The 17,848-nt window shown below is 45.4% G+C and overlaps 1 long non-coding RNA gene across 2 annotated transcripts in view; it reads left to right on the top strand.

Annotated features, from left to right (window-relative positions):
- The window catches only part of LOC125916493 (uncharacterized), a 251,414-nt gene that overhangs the window by 38,584 nt on the left and 194,982 nt on the right, over window positions 1–17,848 (top strand). The window contains exon 2 of one of the 2 annotated variants that reach the window (XR_007455938.1): window positions 5,731–5,810. The exons of the other annotated variant lie outside the window; for it this stretch is intronic. This is a non-coding gene — a long non-coding RNA (uncharacterized LOC125916493). The remainder of the gene's footprint in view (window positions 1–5,730; window positions 5,811–17,848) is intronic. 2 annotated transcript variants of the gene reach the window in all.

Below are 17,848 nucleotides of genomic sequence, written 5' to 3'. Positions count from 1 at the left end.
ACTTGGCTGGTCATAGCCACATGACGATGGGTTGGCTGGGAGTCAGTGGGAGTGGCTCTACTCCACGTGTCCCTCATCCTCCTTGGAGCCACAGGCTAGTCGAAGCCTGCTCTTCTCATGGCGATGGCAGAGGGACAAGCCGGCGAACCCAGCCATTCAACCCCCTGGCAAGACTTTTGTCACTCCTGCTAACATGCCAGTGGGCGAAGCAAGTTATATGGCCAAGCCAAAGTCAAGAGCTAGGGACTTCTGTCCCTGCTCCTCTTCCCTATTTTCTTCCTCCCCCCACCTCCTCTCCCCTCCATCTACCTCTTCCCCTTCTTCTAAGTCTCCTTCCTCTTGTCTCTGTGAGCAGTTTGAGGAGGAAAAAACCCATGTTTTATTAACCTCTCTCCACCTGACACCTTGTGGGTACCTGATGCATGTTGACTGAAAAAACACTGTAAGGGAGTTTGCACTAAGCTCGTGAAAACACATGTGCTCCTGCACACGCACACACACACGTGCACACACACACACACAGTTGGAGGATGTTGGACACGTTCTGCTTCTGAGTAAAAAAAATGACCTCAGCCTTGTCAAACGCTTCAGGAGAGAAAAAACATTTTCTCTCTATGCCATCATTTGCTCAAAGGCAGATCCAGAGTGTTAGTTCAAATGTTTCTTCTCCCCCGATTATCTTGTACAAAGCTCTCCATTTGGGACTACTTGCAGGCTTCCTTGTCATTCTCCAGCTCTGGTTTATATAAAAATGGATCATTTGTTGAGGCAAACTTCAAAGCCAGAGAGTGCCCTAAGTCATAAATGGTTCCGTCGTTTAATTCAGGCATAATCCTATTAGAGACACAGCTCTCAGGGCTGGGGAATCCTTTTAGGCCTCTTTGATCAAGGGAGCACATTTGAGTTCAGCGGCTTCAGCTGCCCAAGCCCTAAAAATAACAGGGAACCCATTTAATATCTGGAAATGTCAATTTCTCTCATTTCTGGTGAAAGAAGTATATTCTCAAGTGGACCAGTAACCGTGTCTGAATTCAAGGGAAACAGTTGTGCTGTGTTGCCCAAATGTGGGGCACCCTTGCCGGTATGCCAAAGAACTTAGGTGACATTAAATTGTGTCTGGAGGCATTTGCTACCCTGCTGGCTCATTAGCCATCTTCAAACCATGTTTCTGATTGCAGGAGATGAAAGTTACAGTTTGGTCTTTGTTTTTTGCTTCTCAAACTCTCGTTAACTTTTTCATCTCACGGGGAACATTAGAAAAGATGCTCAACGTCGCTCCTCATCAGGGAAATACAAATCAAAAGCACACTGAGATACCACCTCATGCCAGTCAGAGTGGCTAAAATGAACAAATCAGGAGACCATAGATGCTGGCGAGGATGTGGAGAAACGGGAACCCTCTTGCACTGTTGGTGGGAATGCAAATTGGTGCAGCCACTCTGGAAAGCAGTGTGGAGGGTCCTCAAAAAATTGAAAATAGATCTACCCTATGACCTAGCAATAGCACTGCTAAGAATTTACCCAAGGGATACAGGAGTGCTGATGCACAGGGGCATGTGTACCCCAATGTTTAGAGCAGCACTTTCAACAATAGCCAAATTATGAAAAGAGCCTAAATGTCCATCAACCGATGAATGGATAAAGCAATCGTGGTTTATATATACAGTGGAATACTACTTGGCCATGAGAAAGAATGAAATCTGACCATTTGTAGCAACATGGATGGAACTGGAGGGTATTATGCTAAGTGAAATGAGTCAGGCAGAGAAAGACAGATACCATGTGTTTTCACTTATATGTAGATCTTGAGAAAGTTAACAGAAGACCATGGGGGAGGGGAAGGGGAAAAAAAGAGCTACAGAGAGGGAGGGAGGCACACCATGAGAGACTCTTAAATACTGAGAACAAACTGACGGTAGATGGGGGTGGGGGAGAGGAAAAGTGGGTGATGGGCATGGAGGAGGGCACTCGTCGGGATGAGCACTGGGTGTTGTATGGAAACCAATTTAACATAAATTATATTTAAAAAAATAATAAAGAAGATAAAGGGCATGTTGAACACAGGAGCCCACCTGGAAGAGATTCCAATAGCCAAAGTTGGAATAATTTGAGCAACGAACTAAATAAAGATAATATAGAATTATAACCGCCCCGCCCCCCCACCAAAAAAGACTGGGGTTCTTTGCACTGTGCTAGCCTCTGCCTCCCTGCCGGCCTGCAGTCTCTGCTCAGCCCTGCCTTTCTCTCCTGCCCTCCTTCACACCGCTCCAGCCGCCTTGTGTTAACATTCCAGATCTGTTCCCACCTCACAAACTTAGCACACTTTGTTTCTTCTGTTTTGAAAGGTTTTACCCCCAGAAATCCACGTGACTCAGTCCCTCACCTCTTTGTTTTTTAAAAAAAAATTTAATGTTTATTTCTGAGAGAGAGAGAGAGAGAGAGAGAATCAGTGACAGCGTGAGTGGGGAAGGAACAGAGAGAGGGAGATAGAAGCAGGCTCCATGGTCTGAGCCGTCAGCACAGAGCCTGACGCGGGGCTCGAACCCATGAACTGTGAGATTATGACCTGAGCTGAAGTCGGACGCTTAACTGACTGAGGCACGTAGGCATCCCAATCCCTCACCCTCTTCTGATCTTTGATCAAATGCTGCCGTTTCCGTGAGTCTAGCTCTGTCCACCCTGTTCCAAGCATCCCCCCATCTCTGGCACCTTCTGTCTTCCGGCTCTGTTTTGTTTTATTTTCATAGCACTTTCCACTACTCATCACAGTATAAAGTCACTTACGTGTTTACTGTGCATCTCCTCCATGAGCAGATAAGCTTCTTAAGTGCAGGGATTTTTGTCAGTTTGGTTCTGTGCCATATTCCCAGGATTTAGGACGTGCCTGGCTCATAGAAGATGCTCATTAAAGATTTGTCGAACGGATGAGTGACAGAACTGCTTTCTGGCTTTGGTGGATGATAGTGTTTGGCTGGGGTTTGGTAATGCTGCTCTGTTTCCGTTGGAATCATTTTTACCTGGCCTTTCTATTTAAGGCAAATGACACTAACATCTGGGCCCACAGTTCCTGGACCGGAATTCCTTTTAACCTTCCGCATTCTGATTCCTCAATTATCTGCCAGGCCTCTAGAGTTCATGGCAATATTTATCACACTCTTGGGATCTTTCCTAGTCCAGTTGAAATATGGGTCTCATTGGGTTTGGAAAGGTACATTTTGAGGCCCTATTTCAATTTATGGTTTTCATTTGTTTTTCTGAGTTTTTCACGTACAGTCTGCATTTTTCATGATTGGGGAAATGAAATTTGTGGACAGGAGGACTGCGTGCTCTTCTTATGTCAGCTTGCTTCAAATGTAACGGAAGAATTCACCCATCAAGTTTAAAATGGAACTCTACCCTGAGCGCCATCTCGGAAGGATGAGAGTCCTTGGAAGTGCTTGGAAGGTAGAGTCCAAGAGTGAGTGGGCTTGCCTCAGATTGAGCACGGAAGGCCTTTCCAGACACTCAGAGAATTGATTGTGAAGAAGCACCAGCCTCGGAGAAATTAAAAAAAAAAAATGGTGAAAAAGCATCAAGGAGGCAAAAAGAGTCGGGCCTGAGCTTGACAGTGGTTGGGAGGCAGAAGTCTGTGACTCTGAGTAAACAAATTCAGATGTACCTGAGCTGTCCTCACCCAGCGGATGCAGTGACCCAGATCACTCGTGAGGCAGCAGGTGTATTGAGCTGCTCTAACGTGCCAGGCACCATGCTGCGTGCCTGCCACCCAGTGATGAAGGAGCAGAGAATGGAGTTCATGTCCGGTAGGCAAGAAAACAAGCCAACACTCTAAGTAATTATCCATTTCCAAAGTGGGGGAATATCTCTGAAGGAAGAGGGAAGAGAAGTGGTCCGAAACTAGCAACAGGGGTCAGAGACTATCGGGCTCTGACTCGTACTGGAGGGAGAGCATCTAGCATGCAGTGGGGACGTAGGGCTCTGACTTAGATTAGGATTCAAGCTGAAGGTCTGGCCAGGCCATGTGGTGGGGTCCCCAACCTCTGCCCACTTCTCTCTTCACCCATGAGCTCCTTCCTGTCCTTTTCTTACTCATCTTCTACCCCTAGGCCGGTGCCCACCAAGCCTGGCTAAAGATTGGAACCTGCTAGGGGGACTGCAAATGGATAACCCTGGGGCCCTTTGCAAACTTAGGGACTCTGAGTCTCCAGGGATGGGTCCAGGGAATATGCATTTTGAAAACCACCCCTCACATTGTTCAGTTGGCTCATGCTTGGGGGCTCTGTTTCGGGAGAGCTTCTGAGAGTCCCCCAGTTCTCCCACCAAATGACGCTCTGGGACGTTTGGCTTCTGCTCCCGCATCTGCGTTCCCTCCGTCATTACTTGCCATCTCTGACCTGTAGCCCAACCACACGGGACTGTAGCAGTTGACTCTCGCCTGCCCGTCTCCTTTGCCTGTTTGGAAGGCCCTTGAGTGCAGGGTGGGGATTTCCATGGGTGCATCACCAGCATGCCTTGTGAGAAAGTAAAGAATTATAACAGGCAGCACTTACATGGCACTTACTATGCGTCTGACAGTGTCCTGATACTTACAAAACATGTCAAGTCCTCCCAGATTCCCAGGAGGTAGATACTGTTGTCATCCCTACTTAATGGGAGAGAAAACTAAGACACACAGGTATTAAACAACGCAAACACGTAGCTTGAAGTGGCAGAACCAGGCATCCTGATCCCAGAATCCAGATCCTCGAGTGCTGTGCACTTGGTGCATGAACGAATAAATGAATGAATGATTTTTGTGTCACCCCATCCCATTTTATCCTTGAATAATTAGTACACACTGTGTTGGGGAAGCCCTTAGAATGGTAAGAAGCTTTGATCTCTGTTAACACAAACCCTGTTTTGACTCATCCCCAGCTTTTGAAGATTTCATTACAAATACCTTGAGACAGGCGGTGGACAGAAAGTCCCCAAAGGGAGGGATTTCCTAGTAAATAGCCCTTGTCTTTCTCCTTCCCCCACCCCCTAGCATCACTGTTCCCTTAATGCACATTGTTAAACTGTTGATACTAAGGCACTGTTGGATATCCACTGTTGATGTCCATGGGTGGTTCTTGCATGGGGCTGAAGCAAGATATGGGGAACTGATCTTAGTTTACAAACCGATGCATAGAGGGAGTCTCTGGGTTGTGTCCAACGTCCTAAAATGCCAGAACTCTCTTCTATTGCAGCGTGTGCTAAGTAAGTCAGGTGTGGTTATTTACTCAGACCTGCTACAACCAGGCACTGCACAGGTAACACCACTTAGCTCATAGTGGCTCCTTCCCCTGATGGTTGGATGGCTTGACCCAGCAGACATTGCCAATCTGCTGATTCACTGGTTCCCAATCTTGGGTCATATCAAGATCACTTGGAGAACCTGGCAAAAATACAAAGTCCTCGGTCTTATTTCAAGGATCCTGGGCTCTTGTCTTTAGTAACTTTCCTTGTGATCCTGATACACAGTTACTTTTGAGATCCTCTGTAGTAAGACAACGAGCCCTGCACCTAAGGAAATATCAGAATTAACTAGGGGAGCTTTTAATGCCAAGCAAACTGGTGCCCAGGTGACTCTGATTCAGAATCATGCCTCGGGCTTCATTCTCACCTGCTGCACGCCGCCGGCAGTCATGGGAAGACAGTAGGTTGGTCGCTCCTCCCGAGTCCCAAATACTCCAACTTACTCTTCCCTGCCAGGCTCTGCAGTCTCCTGTGGGAAGATCTGCATGGACCCAGCATCCTTGCTACAGAACCCTGGGACTGCAGGCTTTTGTCAGGTAAGGAGATCTTTGCCTTTTATTTTGAATACAGTATTTTTGGTCTAGGTCGCTTTTGGGTTGGCTCTGTTTTTTGAAAGCCAGATCAATGTGGTTTCCTAAAGTCTGAGGCTGGATATCTGTTGTACGCAGCTTATGGCAGGCCCTGTCTCTAACGAAGGCTATTTCTGTGCCACGTTTTCCTAAGCCTGTTCCCACCCAGCCTGTCTTCCGTTCTCCCCAAGTGCAGCAAGATTGGAAGGGTGGTTTTCTTACAAGAGAGGAGACTGAAACACAAGGGAGAGGCTGGGGCGATAGCCGAGGACTTCTGGCTCTAAGCCGGTGCTTGCAGAGGCCATGATGCGCCAGCCCCTGCGCACCGGCTCTCTTGACAGAGGAGGGTCCTTGACACTGCGGCCCAAGGTGGGGGTTGGGGAAATCTCCGAAACTGCACCAACCGCGGCTTCTACCACAAGCCATAGCGACACTAGCTAGACTTAGGGCCCTGGTGATAAATTGGCATTAATGAAATCTTAATAATCTAGCCACGAAGAGCAAAACAAAAATCCATAACGAGCCTTGATGGGCCATTAGTGTTAATAGGAATACTACAAATGCCTGACAGGGTGCGTTACGGAGCTCAGCGAGCCTCGCCCAGTCCCTCACAACCTGTAATGTCTCAATATCTTCACTGTGTACATAGATGCTGGATTGGGGATGATAGGGACTAAGATTGTGGGGGAGGGACCGTGCAAGTTCATGGTGGCAAACCTTCACTCCCCACCGGAAGAGACGGGTTTGGGCGAGACTTTGAAACTCTGACCTTCTCTTTCCAATCTGTAAAATGGGAACAAGACATTTTCTTTAGTCTTTTACTTGAGAAGGTGGAAAAAGGCCATACGGTCTTGTCTTGTCTTGCTTTCCCCTCATTTCTAGGTGAATTGGTCACCTTTTCACATGTGGCTTTTGTAGTTGTCTCGGCCTGTCTACCTGCCGAGTTTCTTCTTTCGAGGTGTCAAACTGTACATTATGGACGTTCAGCTTTTTTTCAGCTATGTCGCAAATATTGTCTCCCTATCTCTTTTTTAAAATAACTGTACTGAAGTATGACTCACACACCATAAAATGCAACCGTCATAAGTCTACCGTTCAAGAATTTTAAGTGAATTTACAGAGTTGTGCAGCCTCACCACAATATACTTTTAGACCTTCTCTGCCAACCCACAAGTTTTCCTTGTGCCCATTTGCAGTTAATCCACACTCCCACCTCCCAGCCCTTAGCAACTACTGGTCTGTACTCTGTCTCAATAAATTCACCTTTTCTGGACTAAATGGAATCATACAATATATAGTCTTTTCCATCTGACTTCTTTCATTTAGCATAATTGTTTTTAGGTTCATCCATGTTGTAATGTGTCAGGACTTCATTTCTTTCTGCTGTTGGATAGTATTCCATTGGAGGGATATGCCGTGTTTGTGTCCTGCTCAGTCCCTGCTCTGTGTGTGTGTGTGTGTGTGTGTGTGTGTGTGTGTGCTCATGCATGTGCATCCTCAGCCAAGAATGTGCTGTCCCCAAGACCACAACTTCAAACAAGTAAAGCCATGGGCCTTCCCTGCCTCCACGATAGTCACCTTCACTGATAACACCTGCAGGTTTGGGCATTGTCCTGGTGGGCATGTGAAGCTGTCACTCCTCAAAGCTATCCGCCCTGGCCGGATCTCTGCCAGCTAGGCACTAGCCCTCTGGTGATGGTGGTGGTGATGGCAGTGGTGGTGGTGATGGTGGTGGGTAGTCAGTTCTGGTCGCAGTCCAAGGCGAGACTATTGCAGAGTCCCCCTGTTCTTAGCAAAAGTCTAGCGGTTGTATACGCACAAACACTTTGCAGGTTGTTGTGTGCCTTTGGTGATGTCCAGGGCTCTGAAATGGTTGTTTTTGTTAATTTTTTTCAGCTTTAGAATTGCTTTTAGGGTAATGATTTGCTGAACTCCTCATCCTTGGCTGGAAGGCTCACCTTGCTTCTCAATCTCTTGATTGCTTTCAACTTAGCTGTGAGGTCTATTGTCATAGAACGATTTTAATTTTAGCGTGGGCGTATGTGTCATTGTTTCTATTTTGGCATCTATTTTTTTGTCTTGTTTAGAGACACCTTCTCCCTTCTGAGATCACTAACAAATTCCCTTATACTTTCCTCTGATACTTTTTTACAGCTCTGTGACTTACATGTAAAGGCTCCTGATTCATGTGCAATTGCTTTCTAGAAGGATTGTACACATGTATTATTCCAGTGGAAAAATATTAGAATTAAAAAAATCCTATGCTAGCTAGTGTTAAGATTCACATATATTTTCTCTACATTAAAGGTGTTTTTTAATTAGTTTATCTTGTTTTATGAGTTTATGCTGTTTGCCATGTATTTCTTATGGAGTCTCTACACAGAAGATATTGAGCCCGTGTTTATGATAATTGCTGCAAATATTTCACCAATATGCTGTTTGGGTAGTAAGTGGCTTTATTTTCTGATGATAGGAATATAAAATCATTTTAGAAAAATGAACACAAGAAAAAATTGGAAAGTACAGTTTTATTTAAATTTTAGTATTGATGTTTTTTGTGGTCTGTATAAATATAAACACATATTTACAGAAAAAGTCCACCTGACATACCGTATCTTTTCAATTACCATATCATGAACCTCTCAAGGTCAACAGAATTGTAGTGACTGAAAAGTATTCTATTATATGGATATATGGATATACTCTAATTTTATATCATTTACTCCCTTCACTTGGTCACGTGGGTTCTTTGCAATGTTGTATTCTCTACATAACACTCTGAAGAACAAATCTGGAGCTAAATTGTGATGGATGCCTTATTCATTTCCTGGCATACTTTGTCAGAGAACGTGACGATTACCAAAGCTTTTGATGCCTCTTGACAAACCAGCCTCCAGAAAACTTATTCTAGTTTACATTTTCATTGGTGGTGTATAAAAGTAACTTTACTCTGAGAACAACAGGTGTTACCATTTTAAGAAAATCTCTGCAAATTTGGGAGGCAAAATTGTATCCTTTCAATGTGTTTAGAATAGATTCATAAATTTATATATTTTTATAAAAAGTAAAAAACATAAATGTGTGCACATGTGCGTTTGTGTGCATATATCTGCATACTTATATATGTGTATGGATGTGTATATGTGTAATGTTTAATTGCAATGATTTAGTTACTAATAAGTTTAGACCGTTTTTAATTCATGCAATTGCATTTCTTCTATGCATGGTCTCATCATGTCACCTGCCCAGTTTTTAATGTTCATTTATTTTTGAGAGAGACTGAGCGTGAGCTGGGGAGGGGCAGAGAGAGAGCGAGACACAGAATCTGAAGCAGGCTCCAGGCTCCGAGCTGTCAGCACAGAGCCCGACGTTGGGCTCAAACTCACGGATTGTGAGATCATGACCTGAGCTGACTTCGGGACGCTTAACCGACTGTGCCATCCAGGTGCCCCTACTTGCCCAGTTTTTAAAGGAGTATTGATCTTTTTCTCATTGACTTACATGTTTTTGAAAACTGTACTTTCTTTTCACTCTAGTTAACGGTGTTATATGAGACTTATGGGTTCCATACATATTTTCATTTGACAAATATAAGACTACAGTATTTTATAGTGTGTCTTTCTTAATTTAGACTATGTAGTGAATCTAATTCCATATCAGTAGTAAATGTTTATATTAATATCAAGAAGATGGCATTGTTTTACCTGCTCTCATTATTCTTTTGCCACTGTGGTAGACCGATTGCACAAGTCAATCAGAAAGTTCCTAGTTCTCTATCCTTTCTCCTCCGTGTGTTCTCTAAGACTTTGCCCTTAGTCCCATCCAGGCATGGAGGCTTTAGTCTATGCTGCCTCTGAGACTTGCTTTGGCCAACTGAATGGGGTGGAGGTGACAGTGGGCCATGATTGTTCTTTCTCTTGGAATTAGGCCACTGTCATGTGAACAGGCCCGGGGTTGGCCTGCTGGGTGCTGACAGACAGGGCCCGGTCACCATATTGCCTTGGCAGGCACGAAGCCCACTGCCAGACTGGTACATGACAGTGTCATTGACCACCAGACCCAGATGACCTGCCAGCTGACCAAAGGTGCATGAGCAAGTCAAGGCCAAGATGGTCCCAGACAGTCCGGAGGAACAGAGCCCTCCAGCCATTCCCTGGAGTTGTTAGTGGTAATACATGGTGGTGGTTTTAAAACTGCTACATGTTGGGATCATTGTTAGGCAGAAACAGGTTTTTTTTTTTTTTTTTTTAAGAAAATGAGGTCATGAAGACTTGGGAGTTCCTTTTACTCTACATGTGGTTGTGATTTGATATGTATCCTATTTTTTCATGATTATTTTAATTTAATAGGTATCTTATAATAATAGGGAAATTTTCAGTCTTTACCACCAGTCATTTTATACAAGGTGCTAATGTTCGAGTTCTTCATTTTGAGTTACCTCTTGTTCTGTTTTTGTGCATATTGATGAAAAAGTGACGATGCAGCCTGATTTTAAAATGTTTCTGCTAAAGTGACCGTTTATGGTCACTTCTGCCATAATTTGTACAAGGCAGGAGAGAGGCGCTTTCTGCTGGTTTCTCAACTCCAGGAGAAGAGGGACTGCTTTTGTGTCAGTTGAGATAATTACAGCAACTTCAGAACGTTCATGGTTGTCACATTTGATGAGTAAACTAAAATTCCACTCCCTGAAACAAAAACACAAAGGGTAAATAAAAATTCCCTATTAGCAATAAACGAGTGAAGTTAAAGTAGAATCTTACTGAAGAGCTTCAAACGAACTAGGCAGAATTAAATGTTTCTTTAATGAATCGCTAATATTTCTTGGTATATTTAAAGCATTGGATTCTTCTCCAACTCTGACCTTTATATTCTTGGATGTCATGGTTTGTGCATCAGATTCTTGAAGCTTTATATCAATAATCAAACTTTCGTAATCTCTCAAGTTCATCTGTGACCTCTGTTTCTTTTTGTTTGTTTGTTTCTATTTTAGAGAGAGAGCAGGTGAGCATGTGAGCATGGTAAAGGGGCAGGGGGAGAGAGGGAGAACCTTAAGCAGGCTCCCTGTGCTCAGCAAGGAGCCTGCTGCTGGGCAGGATCCCATGACCCTGGGATCATGATTTCAGCCAAAATCAGGAGTGGGACGCTCAGCCAACTGAGCCACCCATGCACCCCTGTGACCTTTGTTTTAAATGCGATTTTAATCCAGGCTAAATGAAAGATTTGGGATTTATTGTTTTCTATTTCCCCTAGTATTTTAGTGATTTTATTCCTACAATCATAAATGAATGTTAAAATTCATGTGTCACTACTTATCTAAGAATGTCATTTAATTATCTTCAGATGCTTCTGTCCATTTGGCTGGGTATAATATTCTCAGGCTATGCATGTTGGAAAAACCGTTTGCAAGGGCTTTGTTCACTTTTCTTCTGCCCTGTGCTCTTGGAAGGCCAGCCTGATTTTTCTTCCTTTATGGTGAACCACCGTTTTCTACCTGACTCCTCTTAATTGTCATCTGTTCTTGGATTTAAAAGACAAAGCCCACAAACAACCGCAGTGAAACAGGTTTTTGTCTAGCTATTGGTTCCTTTATGTTGATTTTGCCTGCTTATGTTGATTTTACAGATCAACTTATTCAGCTTCATTGTAGCTTTGCATTTTACTTTTGTTTCCTTTGTTTTGGTTCTCTGCAACATCGATTACCCATATGTTGGACTTGGAGCTTTGCCATTTGTTTTTTCTTCGCTACCAACTTCCCCTTCAACTTGTATTTGCTCTTTTAGTTGGTGTTCTGTGAAAAGCACACCAAGCTTGTTCTCCACTTTTTTTGTTTTTTCGGTGTCAATTTTACTTGCCATGGTTTTTAATGCTATTTCCTTTTTAATTCAGTAAAGGGTTTTGTTTTTCCTTACATATGTCGGGAACCATTATATCTCTAGGTTCCCTTATCTACATGTCCTTGTGACTTCTGTCCCCGGAAAGCAGACCCTATGCGTGTATAGTTAAGAGAAGAAAACTTGTAAGGGATGAGATACTAAGCTAGCCGACACAGTGGCACCTAAAACCAAATCCCCAATTGAAACTGTGGGAAATGGTATAAAACACGTGCTCCAAATTATCCCATCCGGTGTGAGGAATCTGGGGTATTTACACTGTTAACGGAACCTGGTCTGGATGACCCGGCGGAATAACCAAGCGGCACTCAGAGATCTCGGAAGTCAGGGGGTTTATTTCACACTGGCAGGCTCTGGATGAGATCACTCCCCAGAGGTCTGAGCCCCAACACAAATTATAGTCTGTTACTTCCGCGTTAGTAGCAATTTGGCGCATGCGCGGCCAGTGGAGTAGGAAGAAGAACCCGGAATGGGAGTCTTCGGTCGGGCTGGAGTTTCCCTATCAGTCCCGTTGGCCATCTTATAGCAGATTTTTCCCTATCAGTACAGCACGCCTGCCAGCCAGTGCTGAAGGGCTATCTGCGGGGGGATGTTAATATGTCAGGGACCACAGCTCGCCTCCTCCAGAGGCTGAATGGGTTCGGGAAGCCTGAGGGCAGACATCTGAAAAAGATGCTGGCCTTGGCCCTTGTAAATGAGGCTAGTGTGCATGGACATTATAAGGAGCCTTGAGGGACTATGAGAAGAGTGTTACTTTTGGCCACATCAGATGAGAAGAAAATCAGCAAAACTAGTTGCTGCCCTGATAAAGCCAGGCTGACAAGGATGTGAGTAAGTGCGCTTTAAATTCAATTCACTTCTGCCACTTCTTGGCTGTGTCTCATATCGCTAAGACTGCATTTCCTCATGTGTAATTTAGGTATCCTTATAGGGTACCTTCCAGAGTCAAATATGATAGTGCCTGGTGTCTAACAGGTGCTCAAATAGACAGGTATTTATTTAAAAAAATTCAGTTGTGATTTTGCCTTCAAATGCAGCTTTGGCCATATCCTTTAATTTTGTGATGGAGTATTTTTTGTGGTGTTTTAAATGTGCTGTGTGTGTGTGTGTGTGTGTGTGTGTGTGTGTATGCTCCTTACCTCACTTGAGACCATTTTAAAAAGCCGCCCAGCTGCCATGCCTGGGCAAACAAAAAAAAAACTGAAACAACAAGACTTTGTACTTGTTTTGTGTTTTGATGTTTAAAGGACTTCTTAAATGTAAATCTTTTTCTGAGAGTACCTTTGTGAGGTTTTATGGATGAAGAATTATGCTCAGAGAGGTTAGGCAAAGTATCCAAGGTCACAGAGGAGGAACTAACAGTGTCAGAGCTAGAGCTCTCTGACTCGCCTTCTGGGGCGTTTTCACAGTGTCCTTTGTGTGGTAGTCAGATACTGGCCCCCAAAGATGTCTACGTCCTAATCCTCTGAACCAGTGAATGTTATCTTCTACGGCAAAAGGGGCTTTGCGGTGTGATTAAGTGTTGTAGATGGAGAGCTTTTCCTGGATTATCTGCACGAGCCTAATTGAATGCTAAGGGTCCTTGTAAGGGAGGGTGCAGGAGGGTGTGGGTCAGAGAAGAAGATGTGATGGAGAAGCAGGTTTGGAGAGTTGGCAGGGAGGTGGGGAATACGAGGGGAGGAGACAATGAGTGGGAGAGAGATTGGAAGCCACTGTGTTGCTGGCTTTGCAATGATTAAAGGGACCCTGAGCAGAGGAATGGTGGGGGCCTCCAGGAGGCAGAAAGGGGGAAGAAAACCATTCTCCCCAGGGAACCTCCCAAAGGAATGTGGGTCTGCCACCAGCTTGATTTTAGCCCTGTGATTTCAGACTTCCAACCTCTGAACTGTTAATAAATTTGTTTTAAAAGATTTATTTTTAGGGAAAGAGAGCAAGTGCGGGGGGAGGGGCCGAGAGGGAGAGAGAACCTCTAGCAGCCTCCACGTTCATGGCAGAGCCTGACACGGGGCTCGATCCCACCACCCTGGGATCATGACCTGAGCCGAAATCAGGAGTCGGATGCTCGACCAACTGAACCACCAAAGTGCCCCAAATTTACGCCATTTTAAGTCATGACGTTTGTAGTCATTTGTCACACCAGCCATAGGAAACTGGCACGCTTTGTAATGGTAAGCGATTTGCACACCCACAGGTGCACTTGAGGTGTTTAGAAATTGCTTATTCGTTTTCCATGCTAGGAACAGTAGTAGGAAGGACAGGCAGGGATAAAGGCAGGTTCCTGCCAGCGAACACCTCAGAGCTGAGAGCAGTAGCATGGAACATTAGAAGGCTTTGACCGTAGGTTCAAAGAGACCAGCTTAGATCCTGCATGAGTAGAGAGAGTTCAGAAGAGGTCAAGGTGCAGCTGGAGCAGAGAGATGGGACCCGGCTGCCCTAGGCGGCGGGAACAGCATGTGCGCAGCCACGGGAGGAGGCGGAGGAGGGCGGGGCGGGTCAGAGGTAGCATGGGAGCAGCCAGAGCAGCATTCGGTATGCGTGGAGGATGATGACAGATGTGGCTGGTCAGGTGCTTCTCCTCTATGCCCCACGCTCCCCAGGTTCTTCCCGGTAACAGTTGGCCTCTGTGCCTATTCCCCAGCGCACCTGTGGGCTTGCTTCCACTGCCCCGGGCTGGGATCTGGTCTTCTCAGCAGAGGAGGGAGAGCAGGTCAGCATCTGCTGGCAGTTCTCCTGGCTCCAGAGGGGCCTTCAGTCTGCTGATTCATAGGCACTGAATGTCAATAAAAATAATCAAAGGAAACCAGCAGCCCAGAAACAATATTAGCTCCAGGACTGGTAGGATACATGGGGAAGGAGAATATCGGTGCAGTGTGCCCTGGGGTGCTGGCCCAAGCCCCAAGGTGAAGTGGGTTTTCTCTATTAGTAACAGATGCTGATCAAAAGATCAAATGGTAATGGTTTAATTTTATATGTCGAGGGGAAGACCACGTTCTTTCCTCTTTTCTGTGTATCTCATCTTGGAGTTGGGTCTTCTCTTCTGAGGTCAGCTCTGAACATTTCCAGGTTTTCCAGGAGAGCTCTGGACCCTGTACCTGGAGCCTCCCTGCTGCTGGGTCTCAGGTTTGGTTGAGCTCATAGCCTTGATCCTACTACTCTTTTTTTTTTTTTTTTTTAAGTTTTTAACTTATTTTGAGAGAGAGGGAGTGTGTGGGAGGGGCAGAGCGAGGGAGAGAGAGAATGAGCATATCCCAAGCAGGCTCTGCACTGCCAGCACAGAGCCTGATGTGGGCATCCAACTCACAAACCATGAGATCATGACCTGAGCCAAAACCAAGAGTCAGATGCTTAACCAACTGACCCACCCGGACACCCTGATCCTATGACTCTTTGACATCAGCATTCAGATTCCCTCTACCCTGCCCGTTAAGTAAAATTCAAATAGCAAATACTCAGATATCCAGCTCATGTTAAAAAAAAAAATCTAGGTGGATCGGTTTTGAGTGTTAAAAGTAGGAAAGGTAAAAAAGATGAGATACTGACTTGGTATGCTGGCTGTTTCTTTAGCATCCCTTGCCTGGTTTCATTAACCAAGTTTACTAGTCATGTCTTCCAGCTCTGCCCTTTCCCTTGTGCTGCGTGGACAGAGCCTAACACCCAAAGGCTGAGTCACCTGGACACCCGTGTTCTCCCTGGGGCTCTCTCGCCTCAGTGTGTGTGTTGTATTTGTGTAGCACGTACTGTATGGCAGGTATTCTTGTAAGCACTTAAAGATATCACTTTATTTGATTTTCGTAACAATCCTACCTGGCAGTGACAATTATTACCCTGCGTGAGCAGGGGAGGGTCAGAGAGAGAGGGAGAGAGAGAGACACAGAATTGCAAGCAGGCTCCAAGCTGTCAGCACAGAGCCCAATGCGGGGCGCGAACTCCCGAACCGTGAGATCATGACCTGAGCCGAAGCCGGACGCCCAACCGACTGAGCCACCCACATGCCCCAGTTTGGTTTAGTTCTAACGCTGCCTCTTGGGGAATGAGAGATTTGGTCACTCTGCAGCGTCCTCTTGCTTGCCAACCTCTTCTCTTCGTTAGAAGCCACATCTCTCACGCCTCACGGTCTTTTGCCTTCTCTCACACCAGCCCTGTGTGCCTGCCGAGGCTGAAACCTCTCTGCTTGCCTGGCCCTGGCCCAGGGAGTACCCCCCTCTCCTCCTCCTCCTCTCTCACTCTCTGCTACCAGGCCCTGAAGGCCGACCCCAAGGGAAGCGCTCCAGCTCCCTGGGCCTGCCACCACCCACAGATGTGCCCTGCTCCCAGACATACAACCAGGCCCTTTGTTGGAAACTGACAAGTGGATGCCAGTGGACGAAGAGCTTAAGTATCCTGCTGTATCCACCTCACTTGCCACCCACCCCCCACCACCCCCCACCACAATCCCAGAGTTTGGGGCAGAAGTGTCCGTGTTCTTTCAACAGCTCGTTTGAAGTCCCATCACTCTTCTGTGGGGCTTAAGGGGTGTGCTAACCTCTTAGGGTCATTCAGTAGCACTCCAGACAAGGTAACTGGAATGAAGGTCTGCAGGATCCAATCTTCTGGACGGTGCCTTGGTAAAGATACATCTCTTAAGTTGCCCCTGTGCCCTGTACAGAGAGTGATTTGATTTTCTGAGTGCAGCATGGTCCTGGGCAATTCTCTTCGACTTCTTGTTCCTTCCATCAACACGTATAGACAAGTCAGGCCCCGTGTAAAGCACAGGGAAACCAGAGAAGTTCCTGCCATAGTTGCTGTCTCATTGAGCTCATCATCCCCTGGGCGGAAAACAGATAAATGGGCAATTACATCAAAGGTGGAGAAATGCTATGATAATAGCAAAAAAGTGGGAGAGACAGGTAACCTACTGCAGGGTAAGGTCTTAGGAGCTGACCCTACACTGTGTCCTAGAATAAGTGGTGGTTATCTGTGTGCAGGAAAAAGAGAGACTGTTCAGGTGTAGGGAACAGCATATGCAAAGGTGTGAATAAGGGAGAAAACATTTTTGAATGCTGCTTAATGTGGCAGTTGATCATGGGATTAAGACTTGCCAAACAAGGGGTGCCTGGGTGGCTCCGTTGGTTAAACTTCCAACTTTGGTTCAGGTCATGATCTAACAGTTTGTGAGGTCAAGCCCTATATCAGGTTCTGTGCTAACAGCTCAGCATCTGGAGCCTGCTTTGGATTCTGCGTATCCTTCTTTCTCTGCCCCTCCCCTGCTCATGCTCTGTCTGTCTCTCTCTCTCTTAAAAATAAACATTAAAAAAATGAAAAAAAAAAAAGACTTCCCAGTCAAATGGATACTCTTGTGTAAGAATTGATGTTTGGCACTTCAGCAGCCATCTTGTGATCATGAGGCTGTGAGCCAGAGGATTGGAGCCAACTCATTTGGGATGTTTTGTAAAGTATTAAGTATCCTTAGGATCTAAGCCACCCTTTGTTGTTGTTGTTGTTGCTGTTACTTTCAGCTGGAAAGATATTAACTGATACAACTTTGATAAGGAATTTGGCCTTTATAATAATGAGAAGACCTAAAATGTTGAGTAAGCAGTCTTTTTTCTAGACATGTCATGTCCATGATGGGTGTGTGTGTGTGCGCGCACGTATACTTGAGTGTATTTTCCCGATACTGCATGCCCCGGTTGTGTCCTTACATTATTGGTCTCAATAAGTATCAGTCTAAATGGGGGATAGATGGAGACATACCTCCATCCCTTACACTTGCTGGAAAACAAAACCTTTGTGAACGGTCACCCCCATAACAAGCCACGTTCATGCAAATATTCACAAGGAGGATGCCAGCTCTCCTCACACCCACCCTGCAGCTTTGGAAAACTTTTCAAGTTCATCATTATTTAGAAAGTTAATGCTTATAATGAAAAGGTTTGTCTTTGATGTGGGAGTGTTTTCGAAGCCTTGGTGACCTATATTGCCGACGCACTCTGTGTACGAGGTGAGGCAGGGACCGGCTGGGGAATTACCCGTGTTTAATGAACACTAAAATTAGAATTTGACTGAAATCCACAGAAATGGCTCGACAGCAAGTTCGAGATGCCCCTGGGGAGCTGTGGGCAGCTCAAATTTACC

The sequence above is a fragment of the Panthera uncia genome, assembly GCF_023721935.1.
Source record: "Panthera uncia isolate 11264 chromosome E2 unlocalized genomic scaffold, Puncia_PCG_1.0 HiC_scaffold_20, whole genome shotgun sequence".
In the NCBI taxonomy this organism is placed as follows: Eukaryota; Metazoa; Chordata; class Mammalia; order Carnivora; family Felidae; genus Panthera; species Panthera uncia.
Note: the sequence above shows the minus strand (reverse complement) of the source record. Positions and strands in the feature narration are given on the sequence as shown.